Genomic DNA, 25,833 nt, shown 5'->3' on the forward strand with positions numbered 1-25,833 from the left:
TTGTCATAGCAAAATCAAGGTGATTACATGGAATATCCACATACTAATTATTGATTACTGTAATTAGCCTTGGCTAACATATAGAGTGATAACAAGTGACGTCTCGTCTTTCTTCTATAGATAATATTAATGCGAGGACACAAAAGGATATGGAGAAACACATTGTATCGGTGTTTCGAATGCATATACGGTAACAGAGTTTCGCTAGTTTGACTGCGTGCTAAGTACACGCTATCTCCTTTAGTATTGTTATTGTATAATTTATACATAAATGGAAATGGACTTGAAATACAATTACTTTTTCAAAACACCACGATTATATGGTGCTGAATTTTTAAATTATAAAATTTTCAATTCAGAAAACGCCAATATTTGTTAATATCATTTCGTAAGATAGGTTCTCAATGATGGTGATGATGATTTTGTTATTCTTCAAGACATTTAAAAGTTTTACATCTCATTTACTCCGTAAAACCTTAGGAAATGATATGGAAAAGATAATTGTTGTTAAAAGCTGAATAGACCGTCTGTATCCACAACAAATTTTTTAAAAATGCACCCACCTGAAATCCCATACATTACCAAGCTTCATGGATATGTTTGGCTAAGCAAAAAAACAACTAAATTGATCGTATCATGGCAACAACTACGCTAACAATCTGAGAAGCAAGATATTTTCTCTGAAAATGACAACAATTCTTGAGGAGTCGTTAATACTACCTTGATCAAAAATTTCCCGGAATTTATTCAGAAAATTAAAAATACAAGTTTATTCATCTAAATCTATATTGTCCCCTTCAAAGTAATCCCCATCGACTGCAACACACTTATGCCAGCGCTTGATCCAATCCTCGAAACATTTTTATATTCGGTTTTCGGTATGTCCATCAGTGCTTCCTGCGATTTTTCCATTACTTCCTCTCGGCTGCTAAAACGCGTTCCCCGTAATGGTTTTTTAACTCGATTGAACAGAAAGAAGTCACAGGGAGCCAAATCAGGTGAATTCGGTGGCTGTTGGATGGTATTTGTTGCATTTTTCGTCAAAAAATTACGAATAATGATAGCACTGTGCGACGGTGCGTTATCATGGTGCAAAATCCACGAGTTTTCTGCCCACATTTCTGGTCTCTTTCGGCGAATTGCTTCACGCAAACGTCTCATAACGCCCAAATAATACTCTTTGTTTACTGTCGTGCCTTCTGGCAAAAAGTCATGATGCACTACACCGTTGTAATCCATGAAAACCGTCAGCATTGCCTTCTTTTTTGACTGAAAACGACGTGGTTTTTTTGGTCTCGGCTCATTTGGTGAACGCCATTCACTTGCCTGATGTCTGGATTGCGTGTCGTACTCATAAACCCACGTCTCGTCTCCAGTAATGATCCTTTTGATGAATGTGGGATCGGATTCAGCCTCGCAAATCATGTCTTTTGCGACGTCAACACGGTCTCTTTTTTGCATGAAATTGAGGTCTTTTGGCACCAACTTTGCTGCTACACGACGGAAACCCAAATCATTAACCACAATGTCTTGGGCGGATCCATAGGCAATGTTCAAGTCCTCCGCTATTTCTCTGATGGTTAATTTGCGGTTATTGACCAACATTTCTTTTACTTTATCAATTTTTTCACCGACTTTCGATGTCGATGGTCTGCCACTGCGTTCATCATCTTCGATTGACTCACGACCACTTCTGAACCGCTCGTGCCACTGGTAAACGACCGTTTTTTTAGAGAATCGTTGCCGAAACACTTTTCCAACATTTCCAACGTCCGTGCGCCACTAAATCCGTTTTTTACGCAAAATTTAATACAAGTTCGTTGTTGCAAATTTAAATCCATTTCTGAAATTGTAAAAAATCGCCAACACACACAGAGATAGATGTACTCTTGGCTACGTAACTTTTGCAAATGTCAAGTTATGACACTAAGATTTAAAGGGAATATTAACAACAGATGTACCAATTTAACAAAAAAAACAGAACTCAAATCGGAACGATGGGAGCGCCACACGGTGGTTATTCCGGGAACTTTTTGATCAAGGTAGTATGTTTGGCAAACCTTAATTTAAATAGATAATAATTCAGAGTGTTAATCTTCCCGCAATGCGTTGTGGCCTGACAAGTTGCATTGCAGAGAGCACACGATTTTTATAAAAGTTCAATAAAATCCGTCTGACCTGCAATTGGCCAAGGACAACCTCCTACACTCAAAAGTATTTGGGTAACATTAAAAATTATTTTTGACCAAGCATCACTCCTCCTTTTGGAGATATGTTGATTGATCAATCGCTTCCTACTGTTTTCTATGAATGAATTTAGATTAAAAGATGACGCTTTTCATTGTCATTATCTTCATCCTATGTTCGTATCATGGGCGCTAAAATGGTTTGAGATGAAGATCTGAATAAGGAAGTGGGTTTTCTAGCAGCTGAGTAAAGAATAAAAAACAAGGGCATTATTTTTCTCGCCTCATATGGCTCGATTTCAAGGTTATAAAATAATAAAGTTTTCACAATGGATCCTTTCTATGGCATATCAACAGTAAAATAAGATACTCAAAATTTAATTATAAATTGAAATACTCATTCTGTATAACGACCTGTAGCAAAGCCAGATGCACGTAAAAAAAGAACAAGGCATTGTGTTTTTGCGTTGAAATTTATACTGGTGAATGCGTGGGATGGTGCAAGTTTCTTCCGGAAGATACCTTTCCCAAGGACTTACTCTCCTGGGAAACACTCCGAGAAACAAGGGGTAATCCTTTAGCCGTTCGTTCTTTCCCAACGCCTTCAATTCACTCCGACAAGTCGATAAAAGATTAATAAGATGTACCTACCCCGCGGTTCTTAATAGTTCCCTCCTTCCCCGTCAGGAAAATCGCGAGGCGCCATTTAGATTCCACTCCCTCTTACAACTCGGCATCCTCGCTCGCATCTGCCATTCCACTCCCTCTCCACAAGATTGCGCCCAACCCCTCCTTGTCGACTCTACCGGCGACGGATAAGATATTTGAGCGACAATACCGTCGCCCTCCCTCTTCCTATGTGGTATCCGACTCTCCTCTCCTCCCCATCCTCCTCCGATCACACTCCGCGGATTTCGGCATTCAGCGCGTCTCCTCTTTGTCGCTGAGCCGCGATTTTCTTGAGGGGCATCCAGTCGGGAAGTTGTTCACGAGCGAGTGAAGAGCAGAAGATGGGAGACGAGAGCTTAACGCCGTGGAGGTAGTGGGGTGGGTAGGAAAGGACTTGGAGGAGAATAAGTGTGGAGGAACGAGGGGGGTGGGGTGAGATTTTCCTCCCGGGGGCCGGGGGAAAGTGTTGTAGTGGGGCGTGCTCGGCTCTAGGGGAGGAATATCTGTGGAGCTTAGAGTTGGGCCTCGGCATCGAAAAGCCCACACACAGACGCGGGCGCACACGCACTCACACGAGATCACAGAAACACACGTGTTTTGGCCAACCGAGTATTGGCTTTGAGAATGATGGAGGAAGGGAAAGAGACTTTGGGGGATTGTTCGATGAGAGTGTGGGGTGGGGATGAGAGTCATGGCTGTGGGGACGTCCATGGAAGGAGGATGATCGGTTTCAGAGGGCGAGACTGTGGGATTAGTCGGAGAAAGAAGACTTGGATTGCAGCCGCTTGTAGGACGATACTGTACCCTTCCTTGAGTCTGCATTTTGTTGGTACCGATAGCGATGAAATGAGTATCACCACGGGTTTAGTTTCATTCTATGGAGACATTTTCCTAGTGCACAGAAGGCGTATCAAATATAAGTACAGGTTCGTATATTTTTTTAGGCGAATTTATTTTGAAGTTGGATAAAACTAGTTAATAACTCAACGATACGATTGACATCACACTGAGCATGACATCCTAAAACCTTTTTAAAGCCTGCGCTAAAACATTGTTAGATTATCTGTCTACACTTGGCATTCGAATATCTGGCGGGACAGCATTGAAAGGAGATACAAAGGATGGCAAAGGTAAGGCAAAAGAAATCCATTGACATGCTTTTTAAATTTCATTTGGTTTATAATTATCGGTCAGTAAGCATCTCCATTCATGATGTAGGGACCAAACTGCGTGCGAAACGTTAAAACTTATGTTCTTCGTGAAACTGAGTGAGAACGATTATTTTTAAGCGCTCCAGATGAAACACCTAATTAATTTTATGAAGATCTTTTATTAGTTAAAATGGCCATTCCACGGTCCAAGGGTAATCACTAAGAAGCTCTGACAAAAGTTTTAATGATTTTTCAATGAAAATTTGCCTTTTTATAACTCAGATATCAAATAAAATTATAATTTTAACGAAAAAGTATGCCAAGATATTATTCTGCAAGCATCTGAGAACTGTCAGCTGAATGCCCCCATTGATTAAAGGTATGATAGCATTTACAATTTCATTTATATTTTGAGAGAAGGTAGCATCAAAATTGAGAATTATTTAAACCTAAGAACAGCATTTTCCCTATTGCGGATAGCCTCAAGCATTCTTTGAGAGTGCATTTGGCATCTGGAATCAAACGTATAGCGGAAGCCTTTCAAAGGAATTCAAGAGCTGATTCGAACGATTATGAAGCACGCTTTTCCTCTACGTTTTCTCTCACGCGTACATAACATGGAAGACCTACAGCGTTGGAACCACACGCAAATTAATCTCATGGGTAGGCCTACTTAGCAAACCTCACCCCTTGTCCATTTCTGTATTTGTGGTCAAAGAGACTTCAGTAGTTCCTTTTCCCAATAATCCCTTCATTTTTAGGTGATTATTTATGATGAGTTTGAAGAAAAGAAAATAAACATTATCGATTCAGGAATACAAAATCCAAACAGTCTGTATGTGGGTATAAAAACTGCAACTGAATTTCAAAGCAAGTATTTTTTTAATAGGATCTGATCATTGCGGTATTTGGTTTTCAGCCATTTTTCACTATTTGTCACCTGGTTTAGATTACACTGCTACATACTTATTTTTTACGTTACTTTCCGCATGATCATATAGTCTTCTAACGTTTAAAGTAGGCTTTGAATGGACTCAGGCTATATAACGGTAGAACGGTACATTTCTTTGCCTCTCGCAACAAAAAAAAACCTGACATCTGACATTACAATAAGCTTTTATTAAATTACACGTACTACGTTAAAATTTCGATCATATTATCAATTTTTGAAAAATTAAGAAATGTATCGCTGTCATTAAAAGACATTGCCATACCTAAATAAACTTATACCTACGTTTATCTTATTTACATATTTATTTATTTTATTTGAATACATTCAAGGGACTAATTCTTGACTAAAAACTATCGTATAAATTTGTAAATTCTAAATGCTTTGTTGCGGTCAGCTAGTGCCTTTAAATGGAAAAAATGGTGAATATAAAATATTGATAATGGTGCACTTAGTTAAAAGCACAATGCTGTAAACCTTTATCGGCCCTCAAGAACGCAATAGCCCGCATGCCTATGACCACCACGTTAGTTCATTCAATGCCTAAGTGATCTCGAGGATGAGATATGATGTGCTGAAACTCTCCTCTCACTCATCATCTTCCCTGACTCACACAACGCCATTCACTCTTCTTTGGATATATTCCAGTTTCGCTGCAAAAAATGGCACGAGAGGTTGAGGTTTGGAAGGGGCAGACGGAACGTTGCTGGGGGAAGGAAGGAAAAACTTTTAAGTCTTCTAATTTACCGATACACTTCTTCCAAACCTAAAGCGCTTTCCAGGAAATCCTTTTCGTTTTCGCGCTTCGGCAGTCTGCCGAAGAAGAATAGTGAGGAGATGCGTATAATCTCTTTTGCGGAAAGGATTATTTCCCTGTAAGAGGGAAAGAAAATTGTACAGTGCGAAGGACTAAAACTTGAGGGGTTTCCGAGAACGTAAGAAAGACTTGGCATCTATCTGCATTTATTTCACTATAACTAAGTGATATTTAAAGAAGTCATATTTTAATTCGTTAAACTATCAGTTTTGGATGAACAGTATTGCGCGTTAGCTATTTGGGGTAGCTGGGGTCAATTCAATGTAGATTTATTCACCAGAAGTTGCAAATTTCAGCTCGAAGTAGTATTAGAAGATTTTTATAATTAATTTTTCTTGACATAATTAGATTTTTTAATTATAATATTCAATAATTAGAGATGTTCATTTAATACTTAAACATGTATACTTCAATATAATACATAAAAATTCATCTGTTTATAATGCAAATTTAAAAATACATAAAATTGTAATATTTTTAATAATATATTTCCCTCGCATTAAAAATGTTGTAAATTATATTTTTCTCAAAATTCACTCCTAAAAATTTAAACTTTGAGTTGTAATTCATTGATAAGAATAAAATTCAAATATTGCATTATTGTGAGTCCACGTTTATTGTTAGATATGCAATCTCTTAACAAGTGTATACTCGGAACTTCCTCCTTCTTCTTAATTTTTAACAGAATGAAGAATTTGAAATGCATTATATCACATTTAAATTATTACCAAATGTAACGAGTAAAATACTATGAATACCTGTGCTCAATTTATATTTATTTCAATGAAGGATTGGTTAACCTGCTAGTTTTACCAGCTAAATAATTACTATCTGAGATTACAGCTGAACTTCCGACATGAGTACATGCAACCATAAGCAATTTTTTCCTAACTATAATTTTCAGGTGCCACGTGTTGCAGACTTATAATTGGAAATGCCTCCAGAACAGTTCAGGTGACACAAAAAAATTTACTTGTTAACCAATTAAGTATAATTGGGAATTTTTTTTCTCACCTAAAACTTGGTTTCATTAGATGAGTTATAGGATTAAATAATAAAAAAGTAAAAATGCCCAATTTGGCTTAGTTAGCCTATGTTTGAAATATTAGTCAAATATACACGACCTAATTGGAGTGTCAATGAAGGAATTAGATTAACTCAAACAATACTCACTAGGTTTGTCGACAATAACTACTAGTTCAGGGTTTGTGTGTGTAATTGTTGTGCGAAAAGCTAGGTCTAGATCCCCTCAAACGGAAAAACACAGGCCAGAAAAAATTTAAGATAGGTCTAAGACGCCAGATTTTTTTAATTTGGACATTTTTAAGCCACTCACCATATCGTCAGATTTGACCGCCAGTAAAAAAATGTAATTCCAGCGCTGAAAAAGATAACCTATCTTCCCTCCAACAATTTACCAACAGAGCGATAAAAGCATAGAAGTTCGAACTTCTGTTATCGAAATACTTGATTGAATTTCATTCCTTATTAGACCACTCCTCATTTATCATTATAATTATTATTGCATAACTAAGGCTAGTATCCTTACAAGCTCCGCCAAAAATCCCTCTTAGGCCTCTTAGCTTCAGCGTGAATATATCATAGGAGATAGGGAGTAAACTTAAAAGACCATGCAGAAGGGGAATGCGAACTTAAAGTTAAATCATGAGGTTACGATAGGGTTCATGCTCAAAAGCAAGGGTTTGAGTAATGGCAACACTAATGCACTTGTAATGAAGTACTGATAGCCGATATCTGTCACCAATATGCGATATGGACGATATTGTTGATTTACGATAATGAGGCACTGGTAGTACGTGCTATGCAATATCATGCAGTTTGCTGTCGATACACGTACTGCGAACATTCCCATTCCTTAATGGGTAAATGTCCCACACTAAACAGTCTTTCTTTTGTTTACTCTAATAGTGGCTGTGTTCATAATAATATTAGACTATTTAATTCAGATTGTACATTTTATTTAAGCTTTTATACGTTGCACAGAATAATGGATATAAAATTAAACAAATTATAAGGTTATGATAACTTTTGTGAAACATCGCTAAACGTTATTTTTAATGAGATGATACTAAATTACGTAAAAATCACGAATCACACTCTTCCTACGCTCGATACAATAAATTCTATTTATAAGCATCTCCTACCTCTTAATTGCGAAGTCTTCACTCGTGTGCTCAATGTTATGCAACATAACTTATGTAAGACCTTAAAGTTATAGTTATGTCAAAATTGTCGATATTTCCGATAGATTTTATGCTACAAACATGGTCCTACATATTGCCCTTCTACAATGTATGTGCATTATATAAATTTTATACATTTATATGCATAATATACGTATGTTACCATTATTAACAAATATGACCTCGACATATTTATGCTAATGCCGAATATATATTGAAAAATAATATAAAAACTCTAATTTAGGAAAAACACATTCTAGATTTCATTCCCATATGCTATGTTTTCAGAAATCATTAGTTAATCTCTTGTCTAAGGTACAATAAATTTGGGAAGTGAGTAGCTTAACTCAGTAAAAGGAAGCTTTTTTATTTCACTGCGGGGAAGGCAAGGTAAGGTTATGTTACGTGTTAGAAAGACTGTAATAAATTCACTCTCTTCTTGACCCCCTTCTCCTTTCGATGCGATGGAACAAGAATGAGCGTTGGGCATAAGAGGCTGAAGTGGGAATTGTGGCTTATTTGAAACCGTCGCTGTTCCCCAGTGGCGGAAATGAATAACAGCTCCTCTCCCCAATTTAGGCGACGAAGCAAATTCCATAAACAGACCCTTTTCTTTTATTGGTCCCAACGAATGAGAAAACACGGATATGAATAAAATAGCGGCAACTCTCCCCCTCATAACTTCTTAAAAAGAGCTTGCTTTCTCTCCCACACTTACATCTCCCCATACCCTGATTCTCCTCTTCCCCACTCTTCGACCCAACTCACGGCTTCAACTCAGGCCCACCTCTCATTTTTGGCACCCGTTTTTCTTGTAAATGTTCGCGGAATCGGAGCTTGCACCCCACTCATTTTCTTCCCTTCAACCACCCATTTTCTCCCCATTCGTCCTTATATATATCGTCCCTTTTGAAAGGTATCTTTCCCATTAAAGAAATACGATACTTAAGGAGCCCGAAAGAGTAGAGAAATAAGTATACTCACTTTGAAAATTATAATAATGAAACAATCCAATGATCTTCCTCTCTTTGTACAATTTCCCATGTAAATGAACTGCATTCACTTCTTTCCTCCCAAATTTTGCATCTTTCTGCTACAGAGATATATTTACATGATGAGACCAGTTTCATATTTCATGAATATATATCTCTGTTGAAAAATGATGGAGAAAGGTAAAATATAACGCTTTATGATATTCATTATAAGTCAGGAATGATTATTGCATAATTAAGGCTAGTATCCAAACCCGCTCCACCAAATATCCTACGAAGGGTACTCTTAGGGTATTAAGTAGATAAGAATTTACTTCAGCGGGAATATGTCATAATAGTAAACTGAAGATCATGCAGAAGGGTAATTTGAAGTAAAGTAATGATTAACATAATGGTATACATGCATAATGAAGTTTTAAAAAATTGATAAAAGATACCATTAATTTTAAATATAGTTTTTATTAGCGTTTTGAAGAGTTCACCAATAAAGAATATTTTCTGCTGCACTTTGCATTAAACTTATTCCAAATTATGATGCGCTGAACTTGAATGAAAGTACAACTTTTTCCTTGAACATAGGGTACCAATTTATTTTTTTAGCCTCTTTCATAAATACAGATCCTAATGTAGCGATTTTTTCTATCCTCTCACATTAATTTCATCTTTGACTGCTTTTAAAAAGGTTCCTGTTTTAGAATTTTGTTTATTTTTCTATTACTTAAATAAGTTCTTGTCAAGTTGCATATCTATGACAGTTAAAATGCAGAATTAATATAACTTCAATCAGAGTAAATGTTGCAACTCCAATTTGAAATTGGTATTCGGAAATGAAAATAGAAATGCGTTTATGTTTAGGTGAACTCTTAAAAAAGGTGCACCAGCAATAAATTTAAGAGAAAGGCTGGTTAGTGATCGAGTAGAGCGACATACCTTTCGTGGATGAAATTATCCATGAAGGGAGCGCGGATCAATGTGCCACCTGCATTTTACCCAAGCTTTTGGGTCCCATTTTATCAGTAGTCTTCGATTTTCAAAAATGAATGTCCAAATCCTGACAACCACATGAAATGGCTTTTGCATTGCATTTGCCGTTAGATTATAGAACATTAAGCTGTTCAAATCGCCTTTTATATGAAGAAAAAATTAAATAATGGAGCAGTGACAAATGAAATCTAAGTTAAAATATGTACATATTAAATTAATTTCTAAAAGTTTTCTATGCACATACTGCATTAAATAAATATTAATTTCTGCGGTTTATTTAGAATTTCCTTAAAGGTTTCGTTAAATATGGACATGGTAGCGTAGCGGGTAGAATGCTCGGAAAGTAGGGGCCCGTCTTGTAATCTAAAATACTGAACACCGCCGAACAGTGTGAATGTTCGTGTGTCGAACCTTTATTTAAAATCGCAGGAAAGACAGAGAAAGGAGTTGGCGTGCTATCATGATCTGTATATTTGCACACACCGTAAGGCAAATTTCTATCCTTAAACCGAAGTGGTACCTAAGTGATTACTATTGTGGTAGACTTATTGAGGATTCGGATAAAAAGTAACCTTGGTGGGCAAACCAATAAACTTTTTAGTTTTGTTGAAATTTCTGTATGTAGATAATTGGAGTGTTTTAATATCAGGGAATGTCTTTACCTATCACGAATTAACCTATATTAAGGTTATGTAACCTAACTAAGATTTCTTTATTTGTAAAATAAAAATAGTCCACGGAAGCCAGCTGCGCTGCAAAACGGTGTTTATAGTCAACATATTTTGAAAATATAAATACATATGTAATAATGGGTCTTATAATCTTAAGCTCCTGGAATGTGTGGTCATCCTACCTTTATTCGCCAATCGGACTAAGAATATGAACATGGAAGCAATTATTCGTTTTATCTAACTCTACATCCTATTCTCTTGGTGTTAAAATACTATTGAAGAAAAGTGAATTGTCTTGCTTGAATAATACGTATTAAGGTAGCATGGCCAAGAGGAATTATTAATATCGAGTAATATGTTTTTTAGTGAAAGGAATGATGACTGATAACTGAGTAATCAAGAAAAACACTTGTACCTTTCCCACACCTTTCCTTTTATCTATTTATTTTCGGCACTCTCTTCCTTTCTGACTCTGAAAATTCTTTTGACTTTCCTTTTATTCTATTTTTCAATTTCATTTTACTTTCCATTTGAAATCTGTACAAAAACGCTTCTTCACTGTAGGCTCTGACTTCGGAAAAGATTGATCCTTGCCGGTTCGTCTTTTCCCCACGGTAAGTGAAGGAAGCCTTGCGCCTAGGAATTTCCCTTTTGACACCCCTCGGTGGAAGTCAAACCCTATAGGGCGCTTTCCTTAGGATTTGCTTTCATCGACATGGCTCACGATTCCCTTCCCTCCAGCAATTTCCCCTTTCTATCGAGATCCTCCCAATTTTCCTTTTGGTCAACCTATCCTCTCTCACAATCACTTGCAATAGCCGCGGGTGATTGTGTCCCACTGCAAATAAAAACTTCCCTCATCCACTCTCCGGTCCCTTTCTTTACTCGAGAGGACATTTCGCCGCGCATGCCAATTCGCTCGTGTGCCTCCTACTCTCGGGATAACCAGAAGGGCACCAAGGAAAACTCCTATTGCCTAACATCTATTCTTCCGATCCTCCATTTTTCTCGATGACTCCTGTAATTCTTATCCGCATTCTGTAACTACCCTTAAATGTTGCTTCATTATTTGACAAAGACAAAATAACTATTGGAAATGTAATTACATTGAAAAGTGAGTCATTTACTTTCTGATACATAAGTCATTTAACTTTTGCCTCGGTGAGATACCTACATTTTAGTTTTAGTTAAACTTTCATCCTGATGGAACCACAAAGTCAAAAATGCTGTTTAAGGAATTACTTTCTGAATGAAATATTATAGCCATCGAAGTGCTGGGGAATTAAATTATATTTTAGAACAACTATATATAGTACTGTCAAGTACTCTTATAGTAAGTTTAACCTATAAATTGGGTTAGTCCAGAGCATCTTCATGCATAAAAAGTGTAAAATCATACGCACATAAAGGCAGGGAAACAAGTCCTAAAAAACAGATACGCACTAACAATGAATGTGAATTGTATTCCATTAAATTTCTTTTTCTTCGTAATAACAGTTGATAATACATCTCAGTCCATATATTTTCCATCAGATAAAGCTACATGAAATAAGAAACTCACTCTTTTTTTTCAAATTAACATATCTAAGCAAGCTTTAAATTACCATATTTGGTATCAATTCCATTCACTTAGTTCATATTAATGGTATATCTATATACATATAACCCTAGATATGCATCCGAAATTTGCTCTCCGTTTGAACATTTCAGGCTTCTTTAGGAAAAAGTGGGAAGGGATGACCGCCTCTGACAAAGTGCTTTCCCAACTAACGAGCTGCTTCTTGTATCGCGCCTCTCAAGTCCTTCCCTACCATTTTTCTTCGTCTTTGTGGCCACATTTAATTTGCATTTTATTCGCCAATTCTTCGGCATTACGCATTCTGGGAGAATACGCGCTTCCCGAACTCTTCATCTTCCTTGAGACTTGTTCCGCTATACGTTTTCACTCCTACTGTCCTCCCCCGCCTCTTCCCCCCGGCCCTACCGAAGCCGTAATTACATTACCAAGTCACTTTTACGTACTTTAGGTCCCTATTGAAGACCCTACGCCAACCGAGACCTCCGCCAAACCCACAGTTCCTTAACGCACTCTTCCCCCCCTCCCGTCATGGTTTCCACTCCTCCACCCTGTCCCCTTCCTGAAACTCTCCAAAAGCTCACTACTCTCTTGCCACGGCCACCTTCTGAGTAATCGAAGATATCGCTCTTTCTCGTCTCAGTCCTTCGAGCATCCTCCCTCTCTCCAGTTATTCGGTGCATGTCATCGTTTTGGTTGTATGAGATGTACGTAGGTGAATCGCAGCAGCCATTACATTTTAAAAACAAAATAAAACTTGTAATAATTCTCAAGGATAATTGAAAAAAAATTTGGCATATGTCCCTTGGACATTCAGGACTAGAGTTTTACGGATTAGAATCTGTAAGTGCTCTTAATTTTTATTCTGCTTTGGACTGAAGAAAATATATCTGTATCTCATGGGCAGTGCAGTGTGCAAGTGCAATAGTTACATTTGCAACAGTTAATTCAGTACAAGTTTAGATCAAAATAAACACAAGTTCCATTGAAGTATGAGCTAAATTATTAAGTTGGCAGAAAACATTTTCTGTTTTCAGCTAGTTAACTGTGATATATCGTAAAAAAATTATGCTTTGGACTGTAACAAATGGTTTTTATAATTCACTAGAAAACCTTTACACGGAATAGATTCGCACATTTATGCTTTCAAATTTTCATAAATTTTATTTAAAATAGTTAAGATTTTTCCCTGTAACGTACCAAAAATATGTTTAATATTTGAATTCCTGTTATTGATGTAATAGTTCCTTGAAATTCCTAGAATGAATCTCTTATCACCCACTAGTTCACAGTTCAGAACAAACATTTGAAAGAAAGTAACTGTTTTAATTTTGTAAGACCTTGAAGATACCCCAAGTTATGCTGCCTTCATGCAGAAAAGCAAAATATGAAGACAAAATTATTCTGATCAGTGGTGTATTACGAATCCATTAATTATTATCCATCAAGTTATATGAAAAATGACGGAATAAATCACTGTACTGAATAAATATGACCGTTAATATAGAGACTTCTTTGCCAAATGTTTTTTTTTACTTCATTAGCATCTTAATATCATGTTATTTTTAGAGATATATAATTAATGGAAAAAAATTCTAGGAACTCAATTTCAGAAGAAAAAGATGAAAAACCGACTTATGAATCACTAATTCATTTTGCACATCTCATCTCCACTTGCTCTCCGAATACTCGATTTATCCCTCCTCAGCATAATGGCACGTTTCGTTTTATTTTATTAAAGACCTTTCGGGCGTTTCGTTTAGATTGTACGACAACAATGAAGCTTCTTTTGTGGCCCTTGCACGATCTAGACACCCTACAACCTTTGAAAGAGGCACACCCACCGCCAAACTCAACTTCTTTCTGTACGCGTCGCTCCAAATTACTTCCTCCCTCATCATAAATTCTTCCCTTTTCAAAACTTCTCCGCTCTCCCCTCGGTGTTGCACGGCCCACTCGGGGTTCCCCTTCTTCCCTCCCTCCCAAACCACTTTCCTTTCAAGGCCTTGCGGGGAGGCTGCCTGCTGAATGGTCTCCTCCATTCTCATCAACCCTTCCTTCTTCGGATCAGCCTCCGCCATCGCTCCCTATCCCTTCGCCCAATTTCGATTACCACTCCCCCTCTTCATTCCATCACCCCTAATACGACGCATTGAGAGACCCCGGAATTTGGCATGCGTTCCCTATATCCCGATCCCAATCCAGTCCTCCTGTGCCGCCCTCCCTACGTCTGCGATAGAACGCCCAAAGCTTCTCCGACGACGGACGCGTTTTCAGTGTGCTTCCACTGAAGGCGCAGACCGCTGCTATCAACGAGGTGACTATTTTCCATCCTATTTAAATGTTTTACCATGGTTATAAGTATCTAGTAAATTAGGGAAAAATGCACCCATAAAATCTTGGCTAGATGTAAAGAATGTGTTGATATGCTGGAATTGATATTAAAATTGATTTGACTGAATATTTTCATTCGGGCCGTACTATTTCCTCACTAGTTATCCGCGCGTAGTCATTTTATAAAATATATCCTATAACTGGGATGTTTTTTGGAAGGGTTTTATGGAATATACGTGTTAAATGTTCTAACTAGCAAATGTGTATTTTCACACGTGAGTGCAATGGGAAAGGTTTTTTGCCTAGATGTTTTATTGACTGTTCCCCAATCATTATTTATCTTTCTAATTGTTTAAAAAGCCACAAAATACATTATTAATTGATTTTTAATGATATAAAAATTCTCTTTAGAGGATAAATTTACATATTAACAAAATGTTTGGCCTTTGTGACTGAAGCTTGCGGAAATATCAAGCATTTAATACATTTACAATTAATTCTTAGTACACTTTCACATTACCACGGGCTTTAAAATTCAAATTTAAATAGGTAATAGTACTTAATTTAAAATAAGCGTCAATTACCTCCATCAGAATAATGAATTTAAAGAGACGTTTGAGCTAAAGAGTCCATTTTTTGATGTGATGCAACGTTTATTTTAAAAAATATATTTTTAAATATCCTAATACATAATTTATTAAAACTATCTTGTTCCTTCCAATTTATTAATGGTAGTAATCATTTTATTCAGTGGTTTTAAATGCACGTTATCTACCCAAAACGTTTAACAACGACCAAACGCAAAATTATTGCAAACGTTTAGCTGACACATTGTAGATTTTCCTGAAACATCTTTATCGTACCTAAAACTCGTATAAAAAAGCAATGAATTTTGAGATTGGAGCATGAAAACGCTCACTATCAATCCAGTAAAGTGATATGACTTGTTACGAGTCAGCCAGGGAAAAAGTTACACCGTAGTACACATTGGATCCCATATCCGTCACCTCATCTCGAGGCCCTCCGATCTCTCCAGCCTTGCCGCACCTCCATCAACCCCAAAGCCAAATAACCTCCAGTGGCCCTTCTTATCAGCTGACACTCAAAGCGTCACCCCTAACCCACTACTTCCTTCCCCATTCCTCTGCCCTCCCACTTTGTCACTTTTTCCTTGTGGATTTATCTTTTCGCTCGAGCCTCCACCACCCTCACCCCCTTTTGTTTCCGCATGCTTGCCGTTTATTTCATTATATTCCCCGGGACACTGAGGGCTGCACAAGTGAGGATTTTAGGTGCTTAATTCATCTACAGTCTCCCTAAACGCCCCTTCGATCAGAAGCCAGCCTCTTCCTCCGGATTCTCTTGTCGGGCGAGCAGGTTATCCCCCACGCGGTGTCTTCTGCCCACTTTATCTAAGATGCGGCTGCTAAAGTTAGAGATGGAATTTAATTCAATAATGGTTCAGCATTTCTTTTTAAATCAAAGTGTGAAAAATATTGTTGCTATTGTTAAAATGTATTAGCTAAAATTTCTTGAAATTTCAGAAAAGTAGTATACCCATATGAATTCTGTCAAAATTAGAAATATCAAGTAAACCATTTAGACTGATTTATTCTACTGTAACTATATCATAATTTTAATGAATTAATACATGTTATATGATAAATACCGTTAAATAATTATGTTGAAAAATAACTACTTTTAATTTATGATCCCATATGACTTATCAGAAGTATACGATTTAACTTAAGTCATTCCACTCTGCTAGAGAGACAGTAGATGGCCCGACTCGGAAGGAAAATGCTCCATTCCTCTATAATGTTAGATTAAGGCCTATATGTTGTGGCAAATTATGAAAAGGAATAATATGTCATTTTCATGATAATGCTACGTTCTAACTCAGTCAACGAAAAGCTACCGAAAAATGATCCCGGAGTTCTCCTCCAGCACACTATGGCCCCAGGGTAAGCGATCACGGTCCCTAAATAAATAGAAAGGCCACATCGGGGAGCGAATCTTCCGACGGAGACGGGATTCGAAAAATTAAAGCTCTTTAACGCGATGCAAATTGCCGTTCCCCTTTACCCTTGCCAATTTCCGCCGTATTCCTTATCCTACCTCTCTCTTTCTCACACACACGCACACACCCTCCGATTATTCCGCCCTCTGGTTCCTTGCGTCTCTCCACCATTCCGCGTATTGGGCTGGAGGTATGGGGCTGCGGGAGAAGGAAGGGAATGGAGCGATGCAGGTAACATTCCATCCCCTCCACCTCACCATCCATCTCCTCTTTCCTGGCCCCGAAACTCTCCCATTCTGTGCCTCCGCGGGGAAGCCTTAATTTCACTCTCATCCCATAGAGTAAATTAAAGGGCATGTATCAAAAACCTGTTTCATCTCACCCCTATTCACCTCCACTCATTCCCAAGTAAGGTACTTCCAATGGCTAAAGTCCTAACTCTCTTCCTTAATTCCCACCCCAACCACCTTCCAGCCCCCGACTACCACTTCTTTCCGTCTTTCGATCTACCGAGTGTCCGTCCGACTTCCGCTCTCATGGGTCCAGATCGGAAGATTGATGGCATAGGGTGTGAAATGGGAATGGGGGATGTTAAGGAGAAAGACTTCTTGAAGTAGAAGAACGGCTATAGATAGAAGGAAGGGGTCATTTGATGGTCCTGAAAATGTTCGGCATCTGAGCTTCGATGGACACTTCCATGAATTCCCACGGCATAAAGAAATATCTTGCAACCGCCGGCTGTTTATTGTCTATTGCGATAGGAATGCAAGTTCACACACGGGCTACTTTGTTAAAACCTCATAATATTTATGAAATATATACTTTGAAGTACCAGAAAATTTTCGCTCTACCCACGGGACTACCGCGACCCACGAATATATATATATATTCGTATATATATATATATATATATATATATATATATATATATATATATATATATATTCGTATATATATATATATTCGTATATATATATATATATTCGTATATATATATATATATATATATATATATATATATATATATATATTTATATTGATTTAAACACCATGAAAGGCATGTAGTTCACCTAGTATTTTCCATGTGACTCAGAAAGGTATTAGTTTGATTATATTATGATAAGGCACGGATTTAGGAACAGCGTGATCAATTCGCACATTTTTCCGGGAGCAGATGTGGACTCAGTTCAAAATTTAGTAGTCATAAAGTGTACCGTCCAAATCAAAAAGATAAGGCAGGGAATGTGGGCTAGGGAATGGAATGTAGAAGCTTTGACTGCGTTGATAGAGAAGGATCATTAACAGGCCTTAGAGAAAGCCATGAGTGAGGAAAGGAGCTGAGTTCCATTGAGGAAAAACGGAAACAAATCAAAAAAGGAATATCGAGAGCCGCTGTTGAAAGCATAAGGACAGGGAAAGGACCAGGAAGCCATAGATTACGGATGAGATGATTAGAAAAATATACGAGAGTAAGAAATGGAAGAATGTACACGCAGAGTTAGGCCAAAAGAATTTCAAAGAGTTAAATAATAATTTGAGACGGGTACCAAATAAAGCAAAAGAATCGTAGTAAAAAACGCAATTCACGGATATGGAAATTCTGCAGATGAAGGGTAAATTCCAAAAGAGATGGAAGGAATGTATAGATGTGCTGTATGCTAAAGAACTTAGACCAGCAAGGTTAGGTGTATAGAAAGGGGAAATCACATGGATGAATATAGCTTCATTGATGTGTGTGTGTGTGTATATATATATATATATATATATATATATATATATATATATATATATATATATATATACTTACTGACTGATGCAAGCATGCATATTCATACGTTAGAATCTGTGCGTACACACAGCACAGCACATGCATAACTATACATAAATATATGGAATATGATGATGATTGTTCCATTAAATCCATAGTTGATTTGAGTAACAGCTGCTACTATTCATAATATTTTTGAAAAAAATGGCAACACAACCCACAAATCTATTCTACATTATATGTATGGGAACATCTTCTAGAAGCATAGCAATTGACTATTTTCGAATGATTTGCAACGTAAACATTACTTCCGAAATTTTATTGGAGTTGAAGCGTAAAAATTAATGCTATGAATAATTCTTATCCGTCTTGAATGACTTGAACATGTAACTGTGTACGTAAGTAATAAACGCAAATTGAATAAGTACTTTTTTTGATGAGATCTTAAATGGAATGAAAAAGTCTTCATCAGAATATATGAAGATTTCACCTTCAGTATCACATTTGATTTTGAATCATCTAAGTTAGATCTAGCACGTACCCAATTCCATTTTTCAACGTTTATTTTCGAATATGTGTTAATTTTACCATTTTGCCTATGTTCTAATTTTTAACAGAATATGTGCCCAAGGTTTAGGACAAGATCTTACATAACGACAGAATGTTGAATGAATAACAAATATTAAGCTTATCTTCGCCAATTTGGTAAAGTGCACAGAAGGTACGATATGCCCTAAAGCCAGGAAGACTGCCCAGCTCCTTCCTCTCCTTCCCTTAACCGTTGAACCCTTGCCCTCGCCCTTTAACATCGGGGTTGCAAATTCATCAAGTTGGCGAGACCGTACGAGTGGAGGGGGAGGGCCGAGGTTTGAGTTCCTCTGCGGGTGGATGAGAAGGGTGGAATTGGGGAGTGGGATAGAGAGAGTTGGAAAGAAAAAGCCGGGAGGGATCTTCGCGGGGAAGGGGGGTGGGTGGGATTTAGGGGGAGGGGTGAAGACGCAGGATCGCGTCAAGAAATAATGGCACCGGAGGCGAGCCGTGGAATTGCGCCCTTTCCACCGAAGACGGTTTGCCTCATTTGAAAGCAGCTTTCACTGCATTGCATTAAAGCGGTAGAACATTTCTTTCTCTGTCCCCTCGTCTCTACACCCCCTCTCTCTGAATGGAATTAGGGATCGTCCATCAATCTCGGGAAGGTTTATGAGAGAAATATTGATTCTCCTCCTCATTTCCACACGCTCGTTACAAAGTGTGTTGATCCTCGACATGTATTCGATTCTCATCGTATGGATCATTCAGCCTTTAACGGTACCTTAGTGTCTCGGTCTGCCACTTCACTTGGGCTGGCCTCCGGTTTTCGTGAATGTTTCGGATTACCGTGGATGGCTATCAGTACGGTGTCTATACCGGAATATGAGAACTCACGTGGGAGCAAAGGGATATGTATTCCCGTCTAAAATATTGGAGCACTCCAAATATACTCTTTCAACCGACTCTATTCCTGCCGAAAACCCTGCGTGTAGGTAGATCAGAACGGATTTACATCATGGAACGGATATGTCTGAATTACATAGTATGTCAATTGCTTCAATAACTCATTAGTACATGGGTAGAAACATCTTATGTCACAATATTTTTTGACCAGATTATAGTTTATACTATATACCACAGTTCCCCTTTCTGCTAATCAATTCCATTTTTTCGCCATTCAGTCACACCTCTCCACGCACGCTAATTTCATATTTTTTACTATCTTCTGCCTACTTTGACCGTCTTTTTTGTTAGTTAGGATGAAGGGCGTAATGTGAATCGCATGTTACATTCTATGAAGATGAATGAAACATATTCAATTGTTTCTGGCTCAACCATATCATATTGGGTGCATACCTATATATATATATATATATATATATATATATATATATATATATATATATATATATATATATATATATATATTGAATAATCGGGAATATTCTTTGAGTCCTCGTCTTCTACCAAGTAAATATTTTATATCCTCTTGCGGATACAACATCTGTATTTGGTGAGAGTGGGATGAGAACTGTGGCATTCATTAGAGGCCCTATCCATTCAAATGAATAATAAACAGGTCAAATCATTAAATGTTTCCTGATTTTTTCGTTTTGGATTCTAAAAATAGTGCCATGCAGTATTGAAACACATTTTTCCTTCAATAAGTTCAGATATTTCGCAGTGTTTCCTATCGTGTATATTAATTTCAATAGTATCGTTCCCTTATGCCCCAACCCGATGCTCAAATCAAACCACCAACGTTTATATTTCTCTGAAGCTCACCGCTTGTAGCTATCATATTTCATGCATTAATCACATTTATTTCCAAAGTATTTTCCCCTCCTGTCAACTAATTCATGTTCGTATTCTTCTTTACGCCTAGATGTCGTACTACGAAGCGAATAGAACGAAATAAAAAACACACTGCTGAACGATGGTCAGGGTAAGACAACAAACGATACGAGTTTTAAAAATAGCTGGAGTAGCAGTTTTATCTACCTAACAATAATAGGAGAAAACGAAGAATTTTACGGAAATTAATGGTTGATAAATGAATATTGTTCCTGGGCTGAATTCGCTAATTACAAACAGTCTTATGAGTTCTTAACTGCCATAATTCGTTGTCTCAGGCGTGACTTCATGGAATCGACTTAACATAATGAAAGGAGAAACTTTGTAATTCCACATAGATTTATTCGACGGACGACCTAGGTTTCGACGTGGCACGTCATCATCAGGTACAGAATAGACAAACTTTATAAGAGGAAAATGTCCAAGTTAGCCAGAAACAGTATTTATGGGTCTATACCTAGCGATATAACAAGGGCTCAATGGAGAAGGTTTCTCTATTTAGGCCCATTATCCCTGAGGGTATGCAGAAAAATCCCCAAAGACAAAATTAGACTAGCGTTTTATAACAAACAGTGCATGAGGAATTTAATTTCTCATACCAAAGACAGAATCCCTACAAGTGAGAAAAGTGGTGTTTATAAATTAAATTGTCAATGTGGAGCAGGATACATCGGCCAGACTGGGAGAAAGTTTAAAGAGAGGATCAAGGAACACCAATCGTGCGTCAAAAATAAGGACTCGGCGTCTCTCTTTGCCAAACATCTGCTGGACGAGAATCATCGGAGTGATTTTGTGCCAGAGTTCTTACATTTTGAGAAGAAAGGACAAAGGCTTGACGCGCTAGAGCAATTTGAAATTTTGAAATGTGTTAAGAATAAGGTTACCATTGTTAACGAAATCTTGTACCCTTCCCACTCCCCCCTTCTAGACCTTCCTTCCTTCCACACCTAATGACACCCCACCTACCTTACCTCCTCCCCTACCGGCTCTTAATACAGCGTTTTTACGTATATTCTGGGTTTCCCCTCTCCCTCCTGATCCACGCGTCCCCTTCACCACCTCCCCCTTCCTGAGTTTACGGAGTTCCTAATCCTTTCCTTTCTTCTAGCCCCTTGCTCTCAACCCCCTTAACCACCTCCGGGCCAACCCCCCCCCCCTGGGGTTTTTTCCCCTCTTCCACCCCCTAACCCTCACCTCAGACCGGGGAGTTGTCTCTCTTCTCGCCTTCCCCCCCCCAACCCACCCCCCCCCAATTTGTGTGACTATATATTCTCTGTCTTCTTTACAAAATGTACCTGATGATGACGTGCCACGTCGAAACCTAGGTCGTCCGTCGAATAAATCTATGTGGAATTACAAAGTTTCTCCTTTCATTATTTCTTAACTGCCTTTCAATTTTAAAGAAGACATTGATTGTACTGGCGTAACTAGCTTGTCCATTCACCCTTGTGGCAAATTGGAACGTCACTAATTTATTTTTTATAATATTTTTCTCGGTAAGCTGATACCAAGTGGTTAATAAAAATTGTTTTGGTACTGTACCCTTCGGTGATGGAAGAAATAATATCTTCCGGAAAGATATTTCAATTTAATCCTCAGCAGAGTTATTTTTTTTAATTTATAACTAACATTCAGCGTCAAATAAAATAAACCAGCCACTAAATTAAGTATTCTGATGCAAGCTCTTCATCATCCTTCCTAAAGGAATCATTTTCCCCAAAATTGATATTAAAATGATATTACTCCAATGAGTGATTTTTTTCCGAATTGTTCTATTTAGCCCATAACTCATTCCTCATATGAATACAATACGTGAGGCCTGAACTAATTATATGGAACCCATTCCTTACACATTCTGAATACATTAAGTATTCTGCCTTATTGTGAAAAGGCATACATGCATCAAATGTGAAAAATAGTTTCCTATTATTTCATTATCAACTCTATGAACATTTTTTGTCTCTTGTTCGCATTATTTATTTTACTATGTCTTTATAAAGTTTTTTTTGTCAAGAACTATATTTATGCTGCTTGAATTCACCTTAGAAATAAGCAATAAAAACTAACGCTTTTTATGCACTTAAATTTGCACCAAATTGCCAATTTTTTAATACTAGGGAATGAAAGTATATTAGTTAAAAGATAAAATAATTTTATGTGCTCATATATCCGTTGTGTTCTCCCTTCATTTATGTGTTCATAATAATAGCTATTCTGTTTTCAAATGCGTAATTAACAATCCGATGCCAGCGACACAGTGAACGAGGAAGGAAAAATTTGTAAAATTATTAACTTTTCAGTTCCAAAAGAAAGTAGGTACTTCCGTTGAATTCATTTTCGTTTATTTCCAATTCCTGATCGCCTAAGGTATAGTAATTAAAAGCGCATCAAAGTTTTATCATAGCTTAATATTTACTCATCTCTAACATCATTTTTAAACTCAAATGTTTTACCACATGAATAATCGTTCTGAAGACAAACGTGTCATTAAGGTCAGATTGTACTAATATAAATTTTGAGTTGGTCAATTTAATAAAGGACTTTTATTACCGTTTACATACACATTTTTATGGCATTAATTATCTCTCAATGAAATGCGTAGAGTTTTCGGGTTTTTGATCTTTTGAATCGTGCTTTAATCGATTAAATATACCTGCTATTAGGGCTCTTTAACTCGCAGAATATCTCAGATTATTTTAGCCTAAGCAGAAAAAGAGGCAAATTCCATGGTAGGCCATGGATAAAAAAACCTGTCGTTTTCCATGCACCATTTAACGATAAAATGAATACATACCTTGTATCATTTAGCATTGGTTTAAACATTAATTTATATGGATTTTTGACGCACGTAATAAATATTTTGGGAATTACCCTCATAATGTGATAACATTACTAGGAGGTACATTTGAAAGATGTATTAATAGAGCATAAAGAACCTGATTCTCAAGTCTCTTGCTCACAAGCTTCTTACCAGGCCGCAGTTAAACAAATAATACGAAACGTTTCGGTGAGGAGTAGAATTCTCAACAGTGTGTGCCGTGGAATGGAATTTAATAAGTTCTATTCTAATTCAGTTTGGAGCCCTGGATAACTTCGTTGAACCAAGAAATAAAAGGCATCGTTAAAGGACAAAACACGGAAGAGAAAATCAAGTAATGGTACGCTCTTGGTTTCCCACAGCCATCTATCAACTTGTTTGATCAGCTCATTTAAAATGTCGGCTCATTAGAAAATTAGATCTCTGCCCCCGTCACCTGCCCCCCTCCACCCTGCTTCCCCTTCTCCTCATTACCGAGACCGCACATGAGAGTAATTCCACTCGCCCGGTTCCGAAATTTTGATCCCTCTTTCTCCCCCGCCCCTCCCTACGCGTTCCTTGCCTTGTGCCATCCCCTGTTCCGCGCACGGAGAAATTTGGGAAATGCCATCTCAGGGACCGGAAAAATCATTCGACAGTGGGAGTGGTACGTAAAGGGGAAGCGGGATAGGAGGGGTCGGCACGCATCCGCCGAGCATTCTGATGAGCGGGGTTGAATGTTTGAAGCAAGGCGTGGGGTGGGAGGCCTTCTGCGATCCAGCGGTCTCCTTCCTAGGGTAAGTTAACCTTTGCTGCTATTCTGCTTATTCTACAGAAGAGAGTTAACCTTTCAGGAGAAATACTGTACATTAGTAGTCATCAGGCAAAATATTTTGAAAATTAGCTTTCTTGCACACTCAAACGGATGTTTTTGAAATGTTTCAAGTTCACATTAATAAAATTATATACCAATGTGTATTTGTGAATTTTAACACGTACGCTATATGATTTAGAACGATCAGATAGATAAGAACGCACAATCCTGCTTTCAGAGCTATTGACACTTAGCCTGCTTAAGTAGGCTAAGTATCAATAGCTCTGTAATAATATAATAATTGTATTGCCTCTGTAACAATAACAATAATTTCATTGCCGCTGAAAAAAGATATGCGAATAGAAATGGAAGAAGAATGTTTCTGCTGTGACATAGGGATTAGGAACAGTTCAACCACCATCGCCTTCGTCAATTCAAACCAACCTCATTTTTGGTCCAAAAATGTCAATATAGCACATTAATTAGGAAAAAGTTCCTCTAGGAGGAAACTGACGATAAAAATTTGGAAAAAACTTTATATGGAAAAAAAATTTACTTATAAATAAATATTTAGAACCTTATCGACTCTCTACTCTAGGAGTAGTCTTCTATGCATAAATTCCTACTCCATGCAAGTCCGTCGGATATCCGGAATAGAGGCCATTTTGGGAGCATTGTGAATATGTACCAAAAATATGTGATGAAAAATATGTCCCTCCCTCACAGAGAGGATAAAACAATGCCAATGAACATCCGTTTCTCTGAATTGTAAATTCATTTTGGATTGTGACACTCCCGCCCCCACTGAAAAGTCTACGCTAACCTAAATATGTGTTTCCATAAATAGGAAGATTTTTGTGAAGAGCACCTTTATTCATACGTGAAATAAAGAACTATTAAATTATGTATTTGGCGAACGGTGGACTTAGAAATAGTGAAGATGGAGGGTAAAAAGTAAGGTAAAAGTCCAAACGAGTTTAAACGACAGGGAAAAGGAATTTGGAACAGAGGCTGGACTCGGCAACGGCGGTACCGGGAAGGGAGAAGTCACAGAACAAAGCGTAATTCGACTTGACGAGATTAGGCTCATGTCGGATAAGGACATCCAACGCAGGAAACCCGTCTCCCGCCGGCCTCCGCGTCCCTCCAGCCCGGTTCCCAAAACGTGTCCCTCTCGAGCATCTCCGCTGACGACGCCGGGAGAATCGGCAAAATCCGACCCATGCCTCACCGGTGCCACCCAAAACCCAGGAACGCCCTCCCAACCTCCAACCTCATTCGCTGATTGCCTTTGTTCGCGATAAATAAAAAAGACAAAAGGCGAATTACGCTCTTTCAGCAAAAAAATCAAAACGGGTAAATGTGCCTTCGTTGAGATGAAGGAGAGGAAAACAGGGGTATTTCGCTTCAAAAATATCAAGGTTAAAGGATTCAAGTCCCTCCCATCTAATAAGATCGTATTCATCTAAGATAGACTGATCTACTAGTTCTCAAAATACACTTAATATTGTTGCAA

The 25,833-nt window shown here is 37.7% G+C and overlaps 1 protein-coding gene across 2 annotated transcripts in view; it reads left to right on the plus strand.

The window, feature by feature from the left end:
- LOC139687950 (leucine-rich repeat neuronal protein 1-like) overlaps positions 1–25,833 on the plus strand; it is a 778,766-nt gene that overhangs the window by 729,440 nt on the left and 23,493 nt on the right. The window lies entirely within an intron of this gene.

This window comes from Hetaerina americana, unplaced genomic scaffold (assembly GCF_022747635.1).
Source record: "Hetaerina americana unplaced genomic scaffold, ioHetAmer1.1.p SCAF_2, whole genome shotgun sequence".
Lineage (NCBI taxonomy): Eukaryota > Metazoa > Arthropoda > Insecta > Odonata > Calopterygidae > Hetaerina > Hetaerina americana.